This window comes from Magnolia sinica, chromosome 5 (genome assembly GCF_029962835.1).
Source record: "Magnolia sinica isolate HGM2019 chromosome 5, MsV1, whole genome shotgun sequence".
In the NCBI taxonomy this organism is placed as follows: Eukaryota; Viridiplantae; Streptophyta; class Magnoliopsida; order Magnoliales; family Magnoliaceae; genus Magnolia; species Magnolia sinica.
This window is the reverse complement of record NC_080577.1, coordinates 103,132,747-103,143,282: the sequence shown is the minus strand read 5'-3', so window position 1 is coordinate 103,143,282 and position 10,536 is coordinate 103,132,747. Positions and strand designations below refer to the sequence as shown.

At 41.3% G+C, this 10,536-nt stretch overlaps 1 non-coding gene across 1 annotated transcript; it reads right to left on the bottom strand.

Annotated features, from left to right (window-relative positions):
• Nucleotides 1-6,164: 6,164 nt before the first annotated feature.
• LOC131247512 (small nucleolar RNA R71) lies at nucleotides 6,165-6,271 on the bottom strand. Its single transcript, XR_009171799.1, has one exon. It is a non-coding gene; the product is annotated as a small nucleolar RNA R71 (small nucleolar RNA).
• Between the last annotated feature and the right edge of the window lie 4,265 nt (nucleotides 6,272-10,536).

The following is a 10,536-nucleotide window of genomic DNA, read 5'->3' as shown; positions in this document are numbered from 1 at the left end:
CCCTCAGCAGGGATGAAACACATACATGACAGGTGGGCTGCACCGTCCAGATTTCTCTGGATGGAGTACATAAAGCATACACATCAAGGTGGCCCCACAACTAGTGCGCTGCACACGTGCACACACATCAGGTGGGTGGATCTCCACCGTCCAGTTTTGCGGGATGGTGCAAGTATAATAAATACATCGTGATGGGTCCACATCAGCGTGGATGGTGTGGATCAACTTCAAGGTGGGCCACAAAGAAAGGGGAAGAGAGAGAGAGAGAGAGAGAGAGAGAGAGAAAAATGGAGATCAAAGTAGCGGAGGGACCCCACCACTATGGGTCCCACTATACAATGCATATATCAAGATAGGTCCCACCACAAGTGGGCCATCAAAATTATTATTATTTTAAAAAAAAAATCGACGGATGAACACGCACCTCAAGATCTTTTCTTCTTTCTTCCGCCAATGCAATCTAGAGCTCCAAGGAAACGATTCCAACGGTTTATATGGACTTTGGATGCTGGAGATGGGAGGTAGGAAGGTGGGCCACACTAGCTCTCTTATGGGAAGCTCTCATGGACATTGGGTTGCTTGCTTGTAAGATGGAGAAAAATGAGAGAGAGAAGGATTGGATGGATTGATAAGGTGTGGTTGTTGTAAGAGGTAGGAAAGGGGAGGTATGGGTTAGTTTGAAAATGATGTAAAAAAAGTATGGGTGGGGAGAAAAAGAGTTGACTTGTGAGGGGTGAGGTGGCATGGAGCATGGGTGGTGTACTTGACTTGTGAAATGATTGATTGATTGATGTGTTGTAGAGATTCCCTCGATATTTGCAACGCGCTGCATTTTCCTCGAACTGAACGCAGACCCACATCTCCTGGCCCGGGTATCGCCTCAGCACGTAATACGCGGCGTCGAAACCGCGGCGACGGCGCGGTCGCAAAGGTACAAGTCTCAGGTCGAGCCGACTCTGGAATATGGAAAACGATTCAGAATCGCGCGCAAATGCCGATAATAAATCTCGGGTCACCGAAATTCGACTGGGAGGACCGCGGAAGCCTACGGAACAGTACAGGCTAAGATACAGGTCTTATAGAGGTGTTTGGTAATGTTTTCAGGAATGTACAACTAGCTGAGGTGGAGGTAAACAGGGCCGAGCTTTCTCTCATTCATTTGATGTCGGCGGCGGATTCCATTGTGCTACAGCATGCGCAGGAAAATTTGAAGCGCGCCTATCTCCAAGAGGAGATTTTCTGGAAACAAAAATCCTGTATAGCCTGGCTATCTGAAGGAGACAGAAACACTCAATTTTTTCACAAATCTGTCCTTGACAGGGGCAGAAATCTGTCTATTAAAATTCTGAAGAGGTCCTCTAGGGAGCTTCTCCAGAAGGCAGAAGATATTGGAAACGAGGCGGTCCAATACTTCCAAAATCTGTTTATAGCGGAAGGCATCAGTTCCAACAGTGAGATTCTCAATTGCATCCCGAAATTGGTGACAGATCAAATGAACATAGGCCTCACGAGACCTTTCACGTTGGAGGAAGTCAAGGTAGCGGCCACCTCCATTCCTCTGGATAGCACTCCTGGGCCTGATGGCTTTGGAGGAGCCTTGTAAGACCCGTATTCTAGTCCGTACTATTCCGTCGATTGCCGCGATCCTTCCCGTTGAATTTCGGCAATCTGTAACATATAATTGACGTTTGCGCGCGATCTTAAACCATATCCTGTAGATTTGAGTCAGCTTAATCCGAGTCATGTACCATTGCGACCGCACCATCGCCGCGGTTCCAACGCCGCGTCTCGTGCACCAACCCGACGCTTAGATCATAAGATGTGGACCGTGCATTATAATGGTCATGAACCACATATTGCAGGACCCACCCATCTCATGTGGCACCAATCTCTAGGTAATCATGAGGGTGATGGAGACATCACTCTAGCTATAGCCACCCTACCCTAGTTATAGCCACCCTACCTACCCCTAGCCCTTCTTATAAGCACTTATGGCTAGCCACCCTACCCCTAGCTCTTCTTATAAGCATTTATTGCTAGCCACCCTCTCTTACAAGTAATCATGGCCTACGTAAGCTACTCTCTCTCTCTTTACAACTCTCTTTCTCTCTCTCATTTCTCAAACGCACATTCCCAAGCAAGGAAAATCCCACTTCCAAGCCTTCCCATGGAGAGAAAAATGTGATTTGATGACCCACTTCTCATCCCAAAAATCCTTCATCCAAGCCATCCACTTCTCATCTCCCTCCATCAAAGTCAAGCGCAAGGAGATCGGTGTTCCAACGGACCGAGAAGATCGAACGGTGGATGCTTATTAGGATAGATTTTCATGTTTTGATGATGGGTCAAGTGAGGCATATCGATTGATATTGAGGGTGAAATATTACATATCAGACCCCAGTTATTGCCTGATTTTACGTACATGATAATGTTTAATGTCATGTTTTAATTGTGTTTTTATTGAAGGATGTAATCAGGAGCGTGGACTGAAAAATAGTATCAAAAGCGTGGATTTGACACTCCGAAGTCACCAGAGCAAGGGATGCACTCCAGAGAACCAAAACTGAAGAATTTACATGCCAGGGATCCGAAGAAATCAAGCCATTCACATTAAAGAGGCCCGAAATTGGTGAAGAATGCAAGATCACATAGTTCCCGCCATCTGATTGGCTCAAAACTTCATACATGGCCTGAGGGCCATAAATTAACCGTACATATCAAATTTCAGCCCTTGGATCACTATGGAAGTGCCCCAACTGACATATCAGCCCATAAATCGTTGATTCTGAGCCCACCTGATATCTGGAGCTGCCTCAAATCTGGTCTCAACGCCTTAAATAGGGAGACTAATTGAATGAATGGATTGAATTTTGTAAAAACATTACAATGGGCCTCGTATGTACAGTGTGTGTACATAATGTACACACGTGCCGCCGAGATCCGAACCGAGTAAGGCGGGTCAGCGCCTGCTGACTCGTGTCTTCTTCTCAAAATGGCAACTGTCGTTTTGGTGTTGCATAATGGATGGACGGTGTCCGTTTTGCGGACGCTAGTGGGCCCCACAGAGTGACCGTACGGATGATCCAAGCTGTCCATCGTGTAGAGGGCCACGAATACATCAAACCTATGCTGACTGTTTGTACCCATGCAAGCACACGTGCGCGATACAGAGGCCATAAGTGGACTGCCCTGCAACGTTCAAATTGATTTTAGCATGATTTCTTCTCTGGTCCGAGTTAATGGACATTCAAAACCATCTGTTTCTGACCGAAATTTTGAGGGCAATCTAATGGACGGGGTGGATTTCCATGAAAGCACCTCTGTGGGGCCCACCGATCACGACAACGCTGGACGTGCGAAAGGTTACGTACGTCCGAAAAAATCCAGGTTTTCAGGCGGTTGTGGCCCACCATCTTTGATCATATGGCAGATCCAAGCCGTCCATCGTGTAGGCCAGCCAAAATACTTCCAAGAGACATTGATTTTACAGAAATAATGGAAGGAACACGAGAGTTATGAAGCCCTGAATTTGGCTGCGAAAAGGCTTTCGCTGCGCGTGCGATAGCTTTTCAAATTCGATTTCCACCACCCCAGCAGCTACAAAAAGAATTCCAAAACGTGGAGAAGGGTGTGTGCTTGAACAGGGGACATTAGATAGAGAAAGAGAGGCGGAGAGAGAAGTGTTGAGAATTTTTATATATTTTCTTTATTTTTTTCTGCTTTTTCTTATGAATTATGTTGAGATTTAGTCTGATTATGTTAGGCTAAACCTCTTAGCTGGGGCTAAGAGGTGAAGCTTGTGGCGTGATGGGAGTACTCCTATGGCTTTGATTCATGTTGAACTGATTTTGATGCTAGTTGATTTCATGGAATGCTTTCAGTTTTTAATGGTGTATTGTGACTTGAATTACAATATATCTGCGATGGCTTTGAGTATGTCCATTCCCTTATTGTGATTATGCAGTTAGGAAGCCCTGTTGTTCACCATTGTCTCCTAGGCATGGTTGGATGATGGAATCCTTCCTAACATTCATACATCTATCTGATTAATTGTTGATTAGTGTAATTCTGTTATTTATTTTGTCTCATGGGCATGGTTTTGTGATGGAATCAACTCTAATTCTCATACCTTTCATCTTTTTGAAAACTAGATCGAAGGAAGTTCAGATTGAGTTTTAGTGACATATCTTCCAACTGGATGAAGATGGGACTCAAAGTCCAGTTCAGTTCATGAATCAAGCGTAGATCTCCCTGATCTCTACAAGTGGATCCTCTGAATCCCTAGTTTTCTACCTCTAAATTTCTTAAGTTTTACATTAATATTTCACCATTATTCCCTCAAATTCATTCGATTTGGATTTCATCTTAATCTAGTTCTACTTCTAGTGAGTTTCAGACTACGCCCAGGTTTCAGTCCCTTGGGATTCGACCTCGGTTTTACTGAGTTTATTACTACATCACAACCCTATACTTGGGGAGTGAACAAGTTTTTGGCGTCATTGCCGGGGATTGACGGTTGCGTTTTCTGAAATTAACTAGTTTTAAGATTAGTTTAAGATTAAGATTTTTTTCTAACTTTAGGTTTAAATTTTTCTGATTTCTAGAAACTAACCTGTTTTCCTGTTTTGTAGGATCCTGACACAAACTTCTAAATTGGTAATCCCTTTCTAAATTCCTCTACTTTTTCTATTTTTAGAATTAGGGTTTGAATTTTAGAAATTTTCTAATTCTAGTATTTTCTTATTTTTAGGAAATAGTTTATTTTTAAAAACTTTCCCCTTTTGTTTTTAGAAACTAGGTTAGTTATTTCCCTTTTTAGAAATTCTTTCTAATTTTATAAACTAACTCATCTTTCCTTTATTTTATTTTTAGAAACTTTCTAATTTTAGGTTTAGATTTTCTATTTTAGAAACTTTCTAACTCTGGAACTTTCCTTTTTAGAAACTAATCTCTTTTGTTTTCTTTTACAGGATCTTAACATAGGAACTTCTCATTTGGTACCATCTTTCTAACTTCTCCTTTTACTTTCTGTACTTTTCTAATTTTAGATTTAGATTCTTCTTTTAAGTAACTTTCTATTTTCTATTTTTAGAATTTTTTTAATTTTTTATTTTTAGAAACTAACTTTCTATTTTTATTTTTAGTAACTTTATAATTCTAACTCTTTTAGAATCTAACTTTGTTTCCTAATTTATTTTTAGAAATTTTCTACTTGTAGACTTTTTGTTTAGAAACTAACTGTCCTATTTTGTAGGCTTTTAAGATAGAATTTTCTAATTTGGTAAGCTCTTTCTCTTCTTTCTATTTTTCAGATCTCTTTTAGTAACTTACTTTCTAAGTTCAGGACTTTTCTAATTTATTTTATAAATTTCCACTTTCCTTTAGGAATTTCTTCTTTTAGAAACTAGTTACTTCTATCTTTCCTTTTAAGGATTTTCTAATTCTAGACCTTCTCTTTAGAAACTGACTTATTTTGTTTTCTTTTACAGGTTTTTAGCTTAGGGACTCCAATTTGGTAACTTCTTTCCAACCCTCTCTTTCTTTCTAGATTTTTTTTTTCCTTTCTTAGGATTAGATTTTGAATTTGATTGAGGGTTGTGAGTGTTTCATGCCCAAGTGGGCCCGTGACAACACTTGACGTCTCTTGATTGAAGGAGGATTGGTTGAGGGGTTAACTATCCATCGCAGGACTAAACACCACTCGAAATCCCTGAGTTAATTGAAGTGATGGCTGAAAACCAACCACTTCTACCCCAACCTAGGGTGGAGGACATTCAGGATGAGAATGAGGTGTATGAAGCACCCCCGCCTCGTACTTACGAGATTATTTACAACCAACAGGGCTGAGTACGCCCTCATGCATGATTTTTTCTGAAAATACAGGACATATGGACATCAAGCCAGGGGTTATCCAACTCCTTCCTAAGTTTCATGGGCTTGAATCTGAAGAACCATATCTACATTTAAAAGAGTTTAATGAGATCATAGCCACTTTATATTTTCAAAATGTGTCTGAGGACACAGTCAGGCTGAAATTCTTTCCTTTTTCCTTGAAGGAGAAGGCTAAAACGTGGTTACATTCACTGCGTCCTAGATTCATTGGCACATGGAATGATACGCAAATGGAATTTATAAAGAAATTTTTTCCACATCATAAAACGATTACCCTTAGAAAAGCAATCATAAACTTCACCCAAAAGGAGGATGAAACATTTTACCAATGTTGGGAAAGGTTCAAGGATTTAGTCAGTTCATGCCCACAACACGGCTTTAAAACATGGCGCATTACAAATTTTTTCTATGATGGACTGACATCTTCCATGCACCAAATAGTCGAGACAATGTGTAATGGAGAATTCATTAATAATAATGTTGACGAGGTATGTGATTACCTCAATAGTCTTGCTGAAAAAACACAATCATGGGACTATTACCCAAAATCGAACACCATGTCTAGGCCGACTCAATCTAAGGAGAAAGGTGGATTGTATCTCTTGAAAGAAGAGGATAATCTCAAGTATAAAGTGACTACGCTCATAAGAAAAGTTGAGGCCATGGAAGGAAAGAAGGATAAGATTAATGAAAGTGTTTGCGGCATATATGATTGCAATATTCATACAACTGAAAATTGTCATACGATACCCGCCTTTCGAGAAGTGTTAAATGAACAATTCAATGTCGTAAATAATTATCCAAGACCTTTCAATGGACCAACCTCTAATACGTACAATCCTGGTTGGAAAAATCATCCAAACTTTAGTTGGAGAAATGGACAAACTGCTACCCCTCAAGGTTTCTTCAATCAAAATCCAAATCAGGGGAAACCTCAAGAAGAACCGGTTCAAAATTTCATGCAAGAGCTGACCCAAGCAATGCGAGACTTAATGCAAAAGATGGATTCACGTATGACGGTTAAAGAAAAAGGGATGCTTCCTGCACAACCGCTCCCCAATCCTAAACCGCAATACGAGATAAGTGATCCCAGCTCTTCAAATCAAATGGAGCACGCTAAATCCATCACCACTCTTAGGAGTGGGAAGATCATTGATAAAACCCTCCCGGTTATGCCCGAAAAGCCTCAAGAACCAGAAGAAGACAATAATAATGGATCTAGTGAGGCCCCACAAAAATTAGAACCGGAACTTCTAGAAAAGCCAGTTGCTCCATTTTCTCAACGGTTGGTCGCACCAAAACCTCTCTCTAACTCTCAGGATATCCTAGAGGTGTTGAAACAAGTGAAAGTCAACATTCCTCTACTTGATGTTGTAAAACAAATACTTTCATATGCCAAATTCCTGAAAGACTTATGCACGACCAAACGACGGCAGAGTATTCAAAAGAAGATCTTCTTGACCGAGAAAGTGAGTGTCATCCTAAAGCAAGATGTGCCACAAAAATTCAAAAATCCCGGTAGCCCAACCATATCATATGTAATCGGGGACCATCGAATTGATCATGCACTTCTTGACTTAGGAGCAAGCGTCAATCTGATTCCCTACTCGGTATACAAATAGTTAGGTTTAGGTGAATTAAAACTCACCCTAACCATACTAAAACTTGCTGATCTCTCTGTTCGTGTATCAAGAGGGATAATTGAGGATGTGTTGGTCCAAGTTGATAGATTTTATTATCTTGTAGATTTTATCATCCTGGACACCGAACCCATCAATAACATGAGCACTCAGATTCCCGTCATTCTCGGTCGCCCATTCCTTGCCACTTCAAACGCAATTACCAATTGCAGGAATGGTGTCATAACTATGTCCTTTAGGAATATGACATTGGAGTCAAACATCTTTTTCAATAACAGTAGAAACTTAGAGGATGATGACGATTTCCATGATATTAACATGATTGACTCTTTAGTGGAAGATACGATGCCTCTGACCCTCTAGAGACGTGCCTGGCCCACTCCCATGATTTTGATGATGACATGATTAAGGAGACGTGTGCCTTGCTTGATACTGCACCGGTACTTAAAGTTAACTGGTGGAGGCCACAATTTGAAGAGTTGCCCCAAACTGATGTAGTGTCTCTACCGTCTAACCTCAAGCCACCGAAGCTTGACTAAAACCTTTGCCCTCTGATTTAAAATATGTCTATTTAGGTCAAGATGAGACATACCCGGTGGTGATCTCTGCCCACCTGGAGAAAGAACAGGAGAGTATGCTCATATCTACTCTCATGGAGCATAAGAGAGCCCTTGGATGGACGATAGCGAACCTCAAGGGAGTCGACCCCTCGATTTGTACTCACCGCATTTATCTTGAGGATAATGCTAAGACCGCTCAGCAATCACAACGTAAACTAAATTCAAATATGAGGGAAGTGGTTAAGGCCGAGGTTCTTAAACTATTAGATGTGGGTATCATATACCCCATATTCGATAGTCAATGGGTGAGTCCAACTCAGGTGGCCTCCTAAGAAGTCCGGGATCACCATCGTAGCCAATGCTAATAATGAACTCGTGCTAACTAGAGTTACTACTAGTTGGAGAATGTGCATTGACTACAGGAAGCTGAATACCGTCATGAGGAAGGACCACTTTCCTTTGCCATTCATTGATCAAATCTTGGAAATGTTAGCTGCTCATTCCTATTACTGTTTCCTTGACGAGTATTCGGGCTACAATCAGATTGAAATCGCCCCTGAGGACCAGGAAAAGACTACATTTACATGTCCTTACGGCACCTTTGCCTATAGAAGGATGTCATTCGGATTATATAATGCCCCTGCCACCTTTCAGCGATGTATGATGAGTATCTTTTCTGACATGGTGGGGAAATATCTAGAGGTCTTCATGGACGATTTCTCTGTTTTCGGTTCATCTTTCAGCGAGTGCTTAAAGAGTCTTAAATGTGTGCTGAAAAGATGTGAAGAAAAGAACTTGGTACTTAATTAGGAGAAGTGGCATTTCATGGTTCATAAGAGAATTGTCCTTGGACATATTATCTCGTCCAAAGGAATCGAGGTGGATAAGGCAAAAATCGATCTTATCTCTAACCTACCTCCACCCAAGAACATTAGAGACGTGCGATCCTTCTTAGGACACGCAGGATTTTACAGGCGATTCATAAAGGACTTTAGTCTCCTCTCTCATCCTTTATGTAATCTACTTCAAAAGGATGCACCATACGAGTGGACTAAGCCATGTCAGGAAGCTTTCACTAAGCTTAAGGGCATGTTGACTAGTGCACCCATCATACAACCACCCGACTAGGGCATTCCTTTTGAACTTATGTGCGACGCGTCTGATTATGCTCTTGGGGCAATTCTAGGCCAGAGAAAAGATAAGAAACCCTACGTTATTCATTATGCGAGTAAGACTCTAAATCCTGCCTAAGTGAACTACTCGACTAAGGAAAAAGAACTCTTGGCCGTAGTGTTCGCTTTGGACAAATTTTGATCCTACTTGATTGGATCCAAGATCATTATTTACACTGATCACGCGGCACTCAAGTATCTTCTGTCTAAGAATGATGCTAAGCACCGCCTGATACGATGGATCTTCCTACTCCAGGAATTTAACCTAGAAATAAAAGATAAAAGGGAGTAGGGAACGTAATGGCTGACCATCTTTCTCGCCTTAATCCCTCTGATTCCCTTGAAATGATACATATCAATGACATGTTCCCTAATGAACAATTGTTCAGAGTCTCCCATTCACCTTGGTTCGCTGATATTGCTAATTATCTTGCCACAGGTTCCATACCGACACATTGGACTGCGCAAGATAAGAAGAAAATTTTCACCAAGGTACGTAACTTTTTCTGGGATGATCCATATTTGTTTAAATATTGCCCAGACCAAATCCTGAGGAGATGTGTGTCAGACGATGAGCGTCAGAGTGTCATCTCCTTTTGTCACTCACAGGCCTGTGGTGGTCACTTTTCTGCTAAAAAGACCACGGCCAAGATTTTACAGTGTGGCTTTTACTGGCCCACTATATTCAGGGACACTCATAAGTTTTGCAAAGCTTGTGAGCGTTGTCAGAAATTGGGAGCGTTGTCCCGTCGAAATATGATGCCCTTGAATCACATTCTTATCATCGAGGCATTTGATTACTGGGGCATTGATTTCATGGGACCATTCCCCCAATCTTTTGGAAATTTATATATTTTGCTCGCTGTAGACTATGTCACTAAATGGGTTGAAGCGATTCCGTGTCGGAATAATGACCATCGCACGGTCATTAAATTCCTAAAAGAGAACATCCTTTCCTGATTCGGAACGCCTCGATCTATCATTAGTGATGGGGGCTCACACTTTTGTAATAGGTAATTCGAGAGTTTAATGAAGAAATATGATACCTCTCATAAGGTGAGCACCCCATATCACCCACAGACAAGTGGGCAAGTTGAGATTTTTAATAGGGAGATCAAACACATTTTGGAGAAAACGGTTAACCATAACCGTAAGGATTGGTCAATCCGATTGACTGATGCCTTATGGGCTTACCGTACAGCGTTTAAAACCCCTATTGGAATGTCTCCCTTTAGACTTGTCTATGGGAAGGCTTGCCACTTGCCTATGGAG